The sequence below is a fragment of the Phoca vitulina genome, unplaced genomic scaffold, assembly GCF_004348235.1.
Source record: "Phoca vitulina isolate PV1807 unplaced genomic scaffold, GSC_HSeal_1.0 scaffold55, whole genome shotgun sequence".
Lineage (NCBI taxonomy): Eukaryota > Metazoa > Chordata > Mammalia > Carnivora > Phocidae > Phoca > Phoca vitulina.
The window spans coordinates 6,912,887-6,927,286 of NW_022589758.1; positions in this window are offsets into that span (position 1 = coordinate 6,912,887).

Sequence of the window (14,400 nt, forward strand, 5' to 3'; positions counted from 1 at the left end):
AAATAGTCCTTCTTAATTATTAAAAATATCTAATTTTTAATAATTAATTCTCAGATTTTTATGCAGTTTACTTCCCTAGAACTCTAAGCCCATGGCTATGATTATAATATAGGACACAATGACACATGTGGACAGAAAGGTGCAGTGCCTCAACTGATCTCTGGTTTCCCAGCTCTACTGTCCATGCCTTAGGTGTCTTAGAACTCCAGACTTCTAACATTTTTATTTTAAGGAGGGTTTTCTCACTTTATAATGCTATTGTTCCAGTGTTAGAATACTAGCCATAGGTTCAATTAAAACTGATCAAATGAGCCCTTCCATCATGTGAGGAGGCTTTAGCTATAAAGGAAGAAGAGGGCCCTCGTGAGAAATAGACCATGCTAACACTTTGATCTTGTACTTTCCAGTCTCCACAAGTGTGAAAAATAAATTTCTGTTGTTTATATAACCTACCCAGTTTGTGATATTTTCCTATAGCAGCCTGAATGGACTAAGACAAAAAGTTGGTACCAAGAAGTGGGGTTCTTATACACTAATAATGAAGCATCAGAAAGAGAAATTAAGAAAACGATTCTACTTACCCTACTTACAATTGCACCAAAAATAATAAGATATCTAGGAGCAAACCTAACCGAAGTGGTGAAAGAAAAAGAAAAGTGCAGCTGGGGGCATCACAATTCCAGACTCAAAGTTATATTACAAAGCTGTAGTAATCAAAACAGTATGGTACTGGCACAGAAATAGACACATAGAGCAATGGAACAGAATAGAAAACCCAGAAATAAATCCACAATTATATGGTCAATTAATCTTTGACAAAGCAGGAAAGAATATCCAATGGGAAAAAGACAGTCTCTTTAACAAAAGGTGCTGGGAAACCTGGTCAGCTACATTCAAAAGAATGAAATTAAACCACTTTTTACTCCATACATAACTATAAACTCAAAATGGATCAAAGACCTAAATGTGAGACCTGAAACCATAAAAATCCTATGAGAGAGCACAGGCACTAACGTCTCTGACATTGGCTATAGCAACATTTTTCTAGATATGTCTCCTGAGGCAAAGGGAAATAAAGGCAAAAATAAACTGTTGGAACTACATCAAAATAAAAAGCTTCTGCACAGTGAAGGAAACAATCAACAAACTAAAAGAAACTACTTAGTGGGAGAAGATACTTACAAATGACATATCCAATAAAAGGTGTATCCAAAATATATAAAAAAATGATACAACTCAACATCAGGGAAATGCAAATCAAAACTACAATGAGATATCACCTCACACCTGTCAGAATGGTTAAAATAAAAAAAACAAGACACAACAAGTGTTGGCAATGTGAGGGCATGGAGAAACACCTATCATGCAAATGGATATCAAAAGAAAGCCATTGTAGCAATACTTATATCAGACAAAATAGACTTTACTTTTTCATTTTTTTTTAAAGATTTTATTTATTTATTTGACAGCGAAAGACACAGTGAGAGAGGGAGCACAGGCAGGGGGAGTGGGAGAGGAAGAAGAAGGCTTTTCACTGAGCAGGAAGCCCAATGCGGGGCTTGATCCCAGGATGCTGGGATCCTGACCTGAGCTGAAGGCAGATGCTTAACGACTGAGGCACCCAGGTGCCCCAACAAAATAGACTTTAAAACAAAGACTATAACAAGAGACAAAGAAGGGCACTATATAATAATAAAGAGAACAATTCAGTAAGAAGATATAACAATTTTAAGTATATATGCACCCAACATGGGAACACCCAAGTACATAAAACAGTTAATAACAAACATAAAGGAATTCATTGATAATAATACTATAATAACAGAGGACTTTGACATCCTACTTACATCAGTGGACAAATCATTTATACAGAAAATCAAAAAGGGAACAATGGCTTTGAATGACACACTGGACCAGATGGACTTAACAGATATAATCAGAACATTTCATCCTAAAACAGCAGAATACACATTCTTTTCAAGTGCACATGGAACATTCTCCAGAATAGATCATATATTAGCCTATAAAACAAGCCTCAAAAATTCAAGAAGATCGAATTCATACCATGCATCTTTTCTGACCATGATGCCATGACACTAGAAGTCAACCACAACCACAAGAAAACATCTGGAAAGACCACAAATACATGGAGGTTAAATGACATAGTATTAAACAATGAATGGGTCAAACAGGAAATAAAAGAAGTAAAAATGTACATGGTAGAAGGGGGACAAGACGGCAGCAGAGTAGGAGACCTCGTTTCATCTGGCCCCTTGAATTTAGCTGGATATCTATCAAACCATTCTGAACACACACAAATTCAACCTGAGATGTAAGAAGATTTATCTGGATCTCTACAAGAAGAAAAACGACTACTTTTTGCAAGGTAGAAGGTGCAGAACCTTGAATCTTTGGGGGAAATATTGGAAGATAAATGGAGGTGGGAAGGAGCCTCCATAAGCCAGCCACTGGAAAGTGATATAACACTGGAGCAAAAGGTCAGGTCCCTTAGAAATCTGCTCCAATGAGAGACATCCCTTTCTGAAAAGGGCACAGGGAATGAATAGGGCACAATACTAGGTGGATCATTGTGGTCTCAGGATTCCAGGAGACTCAGAAAAAATGGGGGAGCCTGAACTGATAGAGTGCCCAAGCAGTGGAGCAGAGAGACTGGTTATGGTCAGCGAGCCCAGAAGGGACTCTTAGCTTTGGTCACCATAAACTGCAAGCTGTGCTGATAGGAAGACCATTCTCTGCCTGACCACCCTGAAAAGGACTAGAAGGTGCGGGCTGTTTAACATCCCAGGGGAGATATAAAATGGCTTGTGCCCACAACAGGGCAACAGCTCTCAGGGCAGTGTGGCCCACAAAAGGACACTGGGGTGGCACCCAGCCATGAACTGGGAGCCTCGGAAGAGGGTGCACACATGAGCCCACAGCCTCTCGCAATTGCAAAATCACAAAGTGCAGAGATGCTCGCGGGTCCCTGGAACTCCCACAGGAGAGTTGCAGCGGGCATGAATAGCATGAGTCCGTGGAGTTTGGTACACAAAGAAGTGGAGATTGTTTGACCTGGAGGGTTTATTGAAGAAAGAGGACCTTGACCTTGTGGCACTGGGCCAGAGATTCCAGCATGGCCACATTTGCTCTGACCCTCTAAAGAGAAGCGGAAACCTGCCAGGGAATAAAAGCCACACAGACGACAAGCTCACTTTAAGCCCATCCCCCTGACAAGGGGTGGGGCAACTCCACCCAGGCAAAGATGCCTGAGAAGCCGAGCAGGAGTCCCCTCCCCAGGAAGACAGACAGGAAAACAGATGAATGATAAGCTTATTTCCCACAGGACTGTAAAACTCCAGTGCCAGGGGAAAATAATATAGTGAGCTCCAGGTGTTCCCTCACTACTCGTTTATACTTCAGACTAAAATTTTACATTTCTTTTTTGTTTCTTTTCCTTATCTTTTTTTTTTTTTAACCCTGTTGCCATTTCAAATAGATTCTTATTTCCCAACTTATCTTTTTAAGTCACTTTTTAACTTTAATTTTTTTCACATCTACGTTTTATGGATTTATGCCCCATATTACACTGTTTTTCACTTTATTCAATTTTATCTTGATATACATATATATAAATTCTGATTTCTTTGCAATTTTGGGATATAGTGTCTTCTAGCACACAGACCAAAAATCAATCTGGAACAGGCAGAACACCCTGTTTTGTTCACCCTGAGAGAATATATTATCTCCCCCCACTTTTTAAATTCTTTTGGATCATCTTGACTTTGTTTGCATATCTGTGGTAGCTTCCAACCACTTCAGATTTTTTCTAGGGTGCATTTTGCTTGGGTCATGGTTGATATTTTGGACTCTGTTCATTTGCTCAACCATCCTTCAACAGAATGACTAGGAGGAGGAACTCTCAACAATGTAACTGAACCTGAGACAATGTCCTCTGCCACAGAACTAATGGATATGGATATAAGCAAGATATCAGAGATAGAATTCAGGATAGCAATCATAAGGTCAACAGCTAGGCTTGAAAAAAGAATTAGTGACAATATAGAATCTCTAAGGGCAGAAATGAGATCTAATCAGGCTGAACTGAAAAATGCTATAAGATGTAGTCTAAACTGGATACTCTAACAGCCAGGGTAAATGAAGCAGAAGAGAGAATCAGTGATCTAGAAGATAAGCTGATGGAAAGGAAGGAAGTTGAGGAAAACAGAGATAGGCAGCTAGTAGCCCATGAAAATAGAATAGAGAGATTAATGATGCCATGAAATGTTCCATTGTCAGTATTGGGATCCCCGAGGGGATGGAGAGAGAGAGGGGACTAGAAGGTATATTTGAGCAAATTATAGCTGAGAATTTCCCTAATCTGGGGAAGGAAACAAGCATTCATGTCCAAGAGGCAGAGAGGACCTCTCCCAAAATCAATAAAAATAGATGAACACCCTGACATATAATAGTGAAGCTTGCAAATCTTACAGACAAAGAGTCTATCCTGAGAATAGCTAGGGAGAGAAGGTTGCTTACATATGGAGGAAGGAACATCAGAATAACATCAGACCTATCCACAGAGACCTGGAAAGTCAGAAAGGGCCGGCAAGACATATTCAGGGTACTAAATGAGAAGACCGTGCAGCCGAGAATACTTTATCCAGCAAGGCTGTCATTCAGAATGGATGGAGAGATAAAGGGCTTCCAGGACAGGCAGAAACTAAAAGAATATGTGACCACTAAGCCACACCTGCAAGAAATATTAAAGGGGATCCTGTAAGTGAAGAGCGAGACCAAGAGTAATATAGACCAGAAATTAACAGAGATAATCTACAGAAAAAGGGACTTCACAGGCAATAAAATGGCACTAAATTCATATATTTCAATAGTTACTCTCAATGTGAATGGGCTGAATGCTCCCATGAAAAGACAGAGTTTCAGATTGGATAAAAAAGCAGGACCCATCCATATGTTGTCTAAAAGAGACTCATTTATAACCTAACGTCACCTCCAGATTGAAAGTGAGGGGATGGAGAACCATTTACCATGCCAACAAACCTCAAAAGAAAGCTGGGGTAGCAATCCTAATATCAGACAAATTAGATTTTAAACCAAAGACTGTAGTAAGAGATGTAGAGGAACCCTATATTATATTTAAAGGGCCTATCCAACAAGACAATCTAACAATTGTAGGTATCTATGCCCCCAATATGGGAGCAGCCAATTACATAAACCAACTAATAACCAAAATAAAAAAACATATTAATAATAATAGATCAATAGTAGGAGACTTCAACACTCGATTCACAGCAATGGACAGATCATCTAAGCAGAAGTCAACAAAGAAACAAGAGCTTTGAATGACACACTGGACCAGATGGACTTCATAGATGTATACACAGCATTCCAACCTAAAATAACAGAATACACATTCTTCGTGAGTGCACATGGAACATCTCCAGAATAGATCACATACTGGGTCATAAATCAGAACTCTGCTGGTACCAAAAGATTGGGATTATTCCCTGCATATTAACAGACCACAGTGCTTTGAAACTTGAACTCAATCACAAGAGGAAATTTGGAAGGAACTCAAACACTTGGAGGTTAAAGAGCATCCTACTAAAGAATGAATGGGTCCTTTTTCCCTTCCTGCTATCTTTTTTTTAACATATAATGTATTATTTGTTTCAGAGGTACAGGTCTGTGATTCAAAAAAAAAAGTGTGATAGGCCAGACAGGGAAAAAAAAAAAAAAAAAGAATGAATGGGTCAACCAGAAAATTAAAGGGTAATTAAAAAAATTCAGGGAAACAAATGAAATGAAAACAACTGTTCAAAACATTTGGGATGCAGCAAAGGCAGTCCTAAGAGGGAAGTACATAGCCATACAAGCCTCTCTCAAGAAACTAGAAAAATCCCAAATGCACAAGCTCAACTTATGCCTAAAGGAGCTGGAGAAAGAACAGCAAATAAAGCCTAAACCAGGAGGCAAAAGATTAGAGCAGAAATCAGTGAAATAGAAACCAAAAGAACAGTAGAACAGATAACAAAACTAGAAGCTGGTTCTTTGAAAGAATTAATAAGATCGAGAAACCTTTAGCCAGACATATCAAAAGAGAGAGAGAGAGAGAGAGAGAGAGAGAAAGGACCCAAATTAATAAAATCATGAATGAAAGAGGAGAGATCACAACAAACACCAAGGAAATAGAAACAATTTTAAGAACATATTATGAGCAACTATATGCCAACAAATTAGGGAATCTGGAAGAAATGGATGCATTCTTAGAAATTTATAAACCACCAAAACTGAAACAGGAAGAAATAGAAAACCTGAACAGACCCATAACTAGCAAGGAAATTGAAGCAGTAATCAGAAATCTCCCAACAAACAAGAGTCCAGGGACAAATGGCTTCCCAGGGGAATTCTACTGAACATTTAAAGAAGAACAAATACCTATTCTTCTGAAGCTGATTCAAAAAATAGAAATAGAAGGGAAACTGCCAAACTCATTCTATGAGGCCAGCACTATCTTTTTAAAAAGATTTTATTTATTTATTTGAGAGAGAGACAGAGCACAAGCAGGGCAGAGGGAGAGGGAGAAGCAGACTCCCTGCAGAGCAAGGAGCCCAATGCGGGACTCGATCCCAGGACTCTAAGACTATGACCTGGGCCGAAGGCAGATGCTTAACCAACTGAGCCACCCAGGCACCCCTCAGCACTACCTTGATCCCAAAAGCAAAGACCCTAACAAAAAGGAGAATTACAGACCAATATCTCTGATGAACATGGATGCCAATATTCACACCAAGATACTAGCCAATATGATCCAACAGTACATTAAAAGGATGATTCACCACACCAAGTGTGATTTATTCCTGGGCTGTAAGCATGGTTCAACATTCAGAAATCAATCAACATGTTACATCACATTAATAAAAGAAAGGACAAGAATCATATGATCTTCTCAATTGATGCAGAAAAAGCATCTGACAAAATACATCATCTTTTCTTGATTAAAACTCTCCACAGTGTAGGGATAAAGGGAACATACCTCAATATAATAAAAGCCATATGAAAAGCCCACAGCTAATATCAGTCTCAATGGGAAAAAACTGAGAGCTTTTCCTGTAAGGTCAAGAACATGACAGGGATGCCCACTCTCACCACTGCTGCTCAACATAGTACTAGAAGTCCTAGCCTTAGCAATCAGACAATAAAAAGAAATAAAAGGCTTTCAAATTGGCAAAGAAGTCAAACTCTCACTCTTCATAGATGACATGATACTTTATGTGGAAAACCCAAAAGACTCCCCCCTAAGTTGCTAGAACTCATACAGGAATTCAGCAACGTGGCAGGATATAAAATCAATAAACAGAAATCAGTTGCATTTCTATACATTAACAATGTAACTGAAGAAAGGGAAATTAAGGAATCGATCCCATTTACAATTGCACTAAAAACCATAAGATACCTAGGAATAAACCTAACCAAAGATGTAAAGGACCTGTACTCTAAAAACTACAGAACACTTATGAAAGAAGTGGAGAATGACACAAAGAAATGGGAAAACATTCCATTCTCATGGATTGGAAGAATATTGTTAAAATGTCTATGCTACCCAGAGCAATCTACACATTCAAAGCAATCCCTAACAAAATACCATCAACTTTTTTTCACAGAGTTGGAACAAATAATCCCCAAATTGTATGGAACCAGAAAAGACCCTAAATAGCCAGAGGAATGTTGATAAAGAAAACCAAAGCTGGCAGCATCACAATGCTGGACTTCAAGTTCTATTACAAAGCTGTGATCATCAAGAAAGCATGTTAATGGCATAAAAACAGACACATAGATCAATGGAACAGGATAGAGACCCCAGAAATGGACCCTCAACTCTATGGTCAATTAATCTTTGAGAAAGCAGGAAATAATATCCATTGGAAAAAAGACATTCTCTTCAATAAATGGTGTTGGGAAAATTGGACAGCCACGTGTAGAAGAATAAAACTGAACCATTCTCTTACACCATACACAAAGATAAACTCAAAATGGATGGAAGACCTAAATGTGAGACAGGAATCCACCAAAATCCTAGAGGAGAACACAGGCAGCAACCTCTGTGACGTCAGCTGCAGCAATTTCTTGTTAGACAAGTCTCCAAAGACAAGCAAAACAAAAGCAAAAATAAATTATTGGGACTTCATCAAGATAAAAAGCTTCTGCACGGCAAAGGAAATAGTAAAAAAAACCCCAAAAACTAAAAGGCAACCCACAGAATGGGAGGAGATATTTGCAAATGATGTATCAGATAAAGGGCTGGTGTCCAAGATCTATAAAGAACTTCTCAAACTCAACACCCCAAAAACAAATAACCCAGTCAAGAGATGGGAAGAAGACATGAACAGACACTTCTCCAAAGAAGACATACAAATGGTCAAAGACACATGAAAAAATGTTCCACATCACTTGGCATCAGGGAAAGACAAATTAAAACCACAATGAGATACCACCTCACACCAGTCACAATGGCTATAATTAACAAGAGAGACAACAAATGTTGGTGAGGATGTGGAGAAAGCGGAACCCTCTTATGCTGTTGGTGTGAATGCAAGCTGGTGAAGCCACTCTGGAAAACAGTATGGAGGTTCCTCAAGAAGTTAAAAAGAGAGCTACCCTATGACCCAGGAATGGCTCTTAGGTATTTACCCCAAAGATAACAATGTAGTGAAAAGAAGGGGCACATGCACCCCAATGGTCATAGCAGCAATGTCCACAATAGCCAAAGTGTGGAAGGAGCCAAGATGCCCTTCAACAGATGAATGGATAAATTAGATATGATATATATATATATATATATATATATATATATATATATATATATATATCATACACACACACACACACACACACACACACAATGGAATGTTACTCAGCCATCAGAAAGGATGAATACCTACCATTTAGATAGACATGGATGGAACCGGAGGTGATTATGCTAAGTGAAATAAGACAAGCAGAGAAAGACAATTATCATATGGTTTCACTCATATGTGGAATATAAAGAATAGCATGGAAGACCACAGGGAAGGGAGGTAAAACTGAATGGGAAGAAATCAGAGAGGGAGACAAACCATGAGAGACTCTGGACTCCAGGAAAGAAACTGAGAGTCACAGAAGGGAGGGGGGTAGGGGGATGGGGTAACCAGGTGATGGGTATTAAGGAGGGCACGTGTTTTGATGAGCATAGGGTATTATACACAACTAACGAATCATTGAACACTATATCAAAAAATAATGATGTAATATATGTTGGCTAATTGATCATTAAAAAAAGTACATGGAAACAAGTGAAAATGAAAACACAATGTTCTAAAACCTTTGGGATGCAGCAAAACTGGTTCTAAGTGGGACATTTATAGCAATACAAGTCTACCTCAAGAAGCAAGAAAAATCTCAATTAAACAGCCTAACCTTACACCTAAAGGAACTAGAAAAAGAAGAGCAAACAAAACCTACTACTGGCAGGAGGAATGAAATAATAAAGATTAGAGCAGAAATAAAAGATATAGATACTAAAACAAAACAAAACAAAACAAAACAATAGAACAGATCAATGAAACCAGAAGCTGGTTCTTTGAAAAAAATCAATAAAATTGATAAAACTCTAGCCAGACTTACAAAGAAAAAAAGAGAAAGGACTTAAATAAAATCACAAATAACAACTAACACCACAGAAATACAATTACAAGAGAATATGATGAAAACTATATGCCAACAAATTGGGCAGCCTAGAAGAAATGGATACAAACATATGAACGACCACAACTGAAGCAGAAGGAAATAGAAAATTTGAACAGACTGATTACCAACAAATAAATTGAACCAGTCATCAAAAAACTCCCAAGAAACAAAAGTCCAGAACCAGGTGGCTTCACAGGTGAATTCTGTCAAACATTTAAAGGAGAGTTAATACCTATTCTTCTCAAACAATTCCAGAAAATAGAAATGGAAGGAAAACTTCCAAATTCATTCTATGAGGCCAGTAGTACCCTGATACCAAAACCTGATAAATACACCACCAAAAAAGAGAACTATAGGCCAATATCTTTGATGACCATAGATGCAAAAATCCTCAATAAAATACTAGCAAACAAATTCAACAATACATTAAAAAATTATTCACCACAATCAAGTGGGGTTTATTCCTGGGTTGCAAGGTGGTTTAATAGTCTCAAATCAATCAATGTGATACATCACATCACTAAGAGAAAGGGTAAGAACGATATAGTCATTTCAATAGATGCAGAAAAAGCATTTGACAAAGTGCAACATACATTCATGACAAAACTGTCAACAAAGAAGGTTTAGAGGGAACATACCTCAACATAATAAAGGCCTTATATGAAAAACCCACAGCTAACATCATCCTTAATTGGGAAAAAATGAGAGCTTTCCCCCTAAGGTCAGGAAGAAGACAAGAACGTCTACTCTCACTACTTCTATTTAATATAGCACTGGAAGTCCTACTCACAGTAATCAAACAACAACAACAACAACAACAAAATAAAAGGCATACAAATCTGTAAGGAAGAAGTAAAATTTTCACTATTTGCAGATGACATGATACTCTATATAGAAAACCCAAAAGACCCCACCAAAAAACTGCCAGAACTGATACACAAATTCAGTAGTCACAGGATGCAAAATCAATATACAGAAATGTGTTGCATTTCTATACATCAATAATGAAGCATCAGAAATCAAAATTAAGAAAACAGTCCCATTTACAATTGCACCAAAAATAAGAAGATGCCTAGTTATAAACCTAAAACAACAAGGTGAAACACTTGTGCTCTGAAAGAAATGGAAAGACATCTCATGCTCATGGATTGGAAGAACAAATATTGTTAAAATGTCTATACTACCAAAAGAAATCCACATATTTAATGCAATCCCAATCAAAATACCAACAGCATTTTTCACAGAACTGGAACAAACAATCCTAAAATTTATATGGAACAACAAAAGATCCGAATAGCCAAAACAATTTTGAAAAAGAAAAGCAAAACTGGAGGCATCAATATTCCAGACTTCAAGTTATATTAGAAAGTTGTAGTAAACAAAACAGTATGGTACTGGCATAAAAATAGACACATAAATCAATGGAAGAGAATAGAAACCCCAGAAATAAACCCACAACTATATGGTCAATTAATCTTTAACAAAGCAGGAAAGAATATCCAATGGGAAAAGGATAGTCTCTTCAACAAATGGTGTTGGGAAAACTGGACAGCAACATGAAAAATAAAGAAATTGGACCACTTTATTACACAAAATAAATTCAAAATGGATTAAAGACCTAAATGTGAGACCTGAAACTATAAAAATCCTAGTAGAGAACATGGCAGTAACCTCTTTGATTCAGCTGTAGCAATTTTTTTCTAGACATGTCTCCTGAAGCAAGAGAAATAAAAGCAAAAATAAAGTATTGGGACTACCTCAAAATAAAAAGGTTGACAGCAAAGGAAACAACCAATAAAACTAAAAGGCAACCTATGGAATGGGAGAAGATATTTGCAAATGACATATCTGATAAAGGGTTAGTATCAAAAATATATAAATATTTATAATACTTAAACCCCAAAAACAAATAATCCAATTAAAAATGGGCAGAAGACATGAACAGACTTTTCTCCAAAGAACATATCTAGATGGCCAACAGACACATGAAAAGATGCTCAACATTACTCATCATCAGGGAAATGTAAATCAAAAATACACTGAGATATCAGCTCACCCCTATCAGAATGGATACAATCAAAAACAGAAGAAACAGCAGGTGTTGGTGAGGATGTGGAGAAAAAGGAACACTGGTTCACTGTTGCGGGGAATGTAAACTGATGCAGCCACTGTGGAAAACAGTATGGATGTTCCTCAAAAAGTTAAAAATAGAACTACACTATGATCCAACAAATGCACTACTGGGTATTTACCAAAGAATACAAAAACATAATTCAAAGGAACACTTGCACCCTTATGTTTATAGCAGCATTATTTATTATAGACAAATTATGGAAGCAACCCAAGTGTACATCAACTGATGAATGAATAAAGATGATGTGGTGTATATATATACAATGGAATATTACTCAGTCATTAAAGGAATGAAATATTGCCATTTGCAAGGACATGGATAGATCTAGACAGTATAATGCTATGCAAAATAAGTTAGTCAAAGAAGGACAAATACCATATGATTTCACTCATACGTGGCATTTAAGAAACAAAACAAGTGAGCAAAAGAAAAAGTGACAAACCAAGAAACAGACTCTTAACTACAGAGAACAAACTGATGGTTATTATAGGGGAGATGGGTGGGGAGATGGGTGAAATAGTTATGGGGATTAAGGAATACACTTGTTGTGATGAGCACTGAGTGATATATGGAATTGTTGAATCATACTGTACACCTGAAACTAATATAACATTGTATGTTAACTATACTGGAATTAAAAAAAAAAGAGGCTGCTTCTGCCAGGTGCTGCCTCACATGCAAGCTCTACTCCTTGAATTCTGGTACCATATGCCTGACCAACTCAGGTGCAGGTTTTGCTGTGCCCAGGAAAGCCCTGTGTATGGCTGTCTCAAACTGGATTTCAAAGGATGGAACCACACAAGGCTGCAGGTATACAACACTGGCAGAGGGCTGCTGTGGGGGCAGGGTCATCACAGAGAGCCCCCACTAGAGCCCAGTGGAGCCACACAGGTGGGGCCACCCCTAAGGCCCCAAATCTGTAGAGCCAGCTGTGTGATTGCTACCTGAGAAAGCCATAGGCACAGGACTCCAACCCATGATCTGTATGTGTGCCCAGTAAACGTGGGAGTGGGGCCAAACAAGAACCATAGGGGCCCAACTCCCACCTCCATGTGTCCAGAAGATAGGAATGCAGCTCCAGTGGACCTTAAGGTTTTGGACTTTCTTCTTCCCCACTTTTCCCTTTTGTGTTCTTTTCACTTCTTAAAATTTATTGAAATATATTTGACATATAATATTGTGTAAGTTTAAGATATGCAACAGGTTGATTTGATACATTTATATTCTGTAATATAATTGGCATTGTGGTGTCAGCACATTGAAAGCATTCAGAATGAACCTTCCCAAAATGTGCTACTTTGGCATGTAGATTACTTTTAAGTGAAGTCAATCAAGGCCAAAAAGACAGCAAGAGTTTTTATTTCCCCTTAACTATCTAAAAGAATTTAGATAGACAACCTAGTCTTTTAAGATAACTATCACAAGAGGTATAACTACAAACAAAATGGGCTAGGTGTGGTAAGCTGTGGGAAAGCTCCCACAGAGACTGGAGATGAAATTTCTTTCTGTGTCCCATTGTTTCTGCTTGGCATGGCAAATGTTTATTTACCAAACATTTGCTCTTCCCATCTTTCTATAAATTTGTTTTCCTACATTTGAAGTCTCAGACCTCTACCCCCTTCTCCTTAGCTCAGGATGGTATATAAGCCTCAATTGCCTCACTGACTATGGGTCTCATTTTTTTAATGAGGCTCTCATACACTCATAATTAAATTTGTTTTTCTCCTGTTAACCTGTTTTATGTCAATTTTTGACCATAATAGACCAGCCAAAAGAACCTAGAAAGGTAGAGTAAAACCTTTTCCTCCCTGATAACCTCTATCACATCACATAATTATTTCTTTTGTGTGTGTGTGTTGGGAATACTATTTCTCCCTTTTAGAATGGGAGTCTTTATCCTATGCCTGTCCCACCTTTGTATTTTGGAAGCATATAGCATGTTTGATTTCACAGGTTCACAGCTGGAGAGCAATTTGCCTCAGGATGAATGGTCTCACCCATATCTGATTTAGTTGATATTTAGATAAGATTTTGGACTTAGATTCTTGAGTTGATGATGTGTGAGAAGGATATGAACTTTGAAGGGCCATGGATGGAATGCAACCCCCTAAAATTCACATGTTGAAATCTTAATGCCCAATGTGATAATATTAGAAGGTAAGGCCTTTGGAAGGTGATTAGATAGTATGGGCTGCCCTCATGAATGGGTTTAGTACCTTTATAAAAAAGGTACTTTATAAAGTACCTTTATAAAAGAGATCCCTTGACCCTTTCACCATGTGAGGAAACAGCAAGAAAGCCCTGGCTATGATCCAGGAAAAGGGCTCTCACCAGAATACAACCATACTAGCACCCTGATCTGAAATTTTCCAACCTCCAGAACTGTAAGAAATAAATTTCTGTTGTTTATAAGCTAAAAATGGAAAATAACCAAATTAAGCAGTTATTAATGCCAGAAAAGATATACATGTGTTTGTGTGTGTGTGTTGGTGGGAAGGGTGGAGTTTGACATAGAAAGAGTT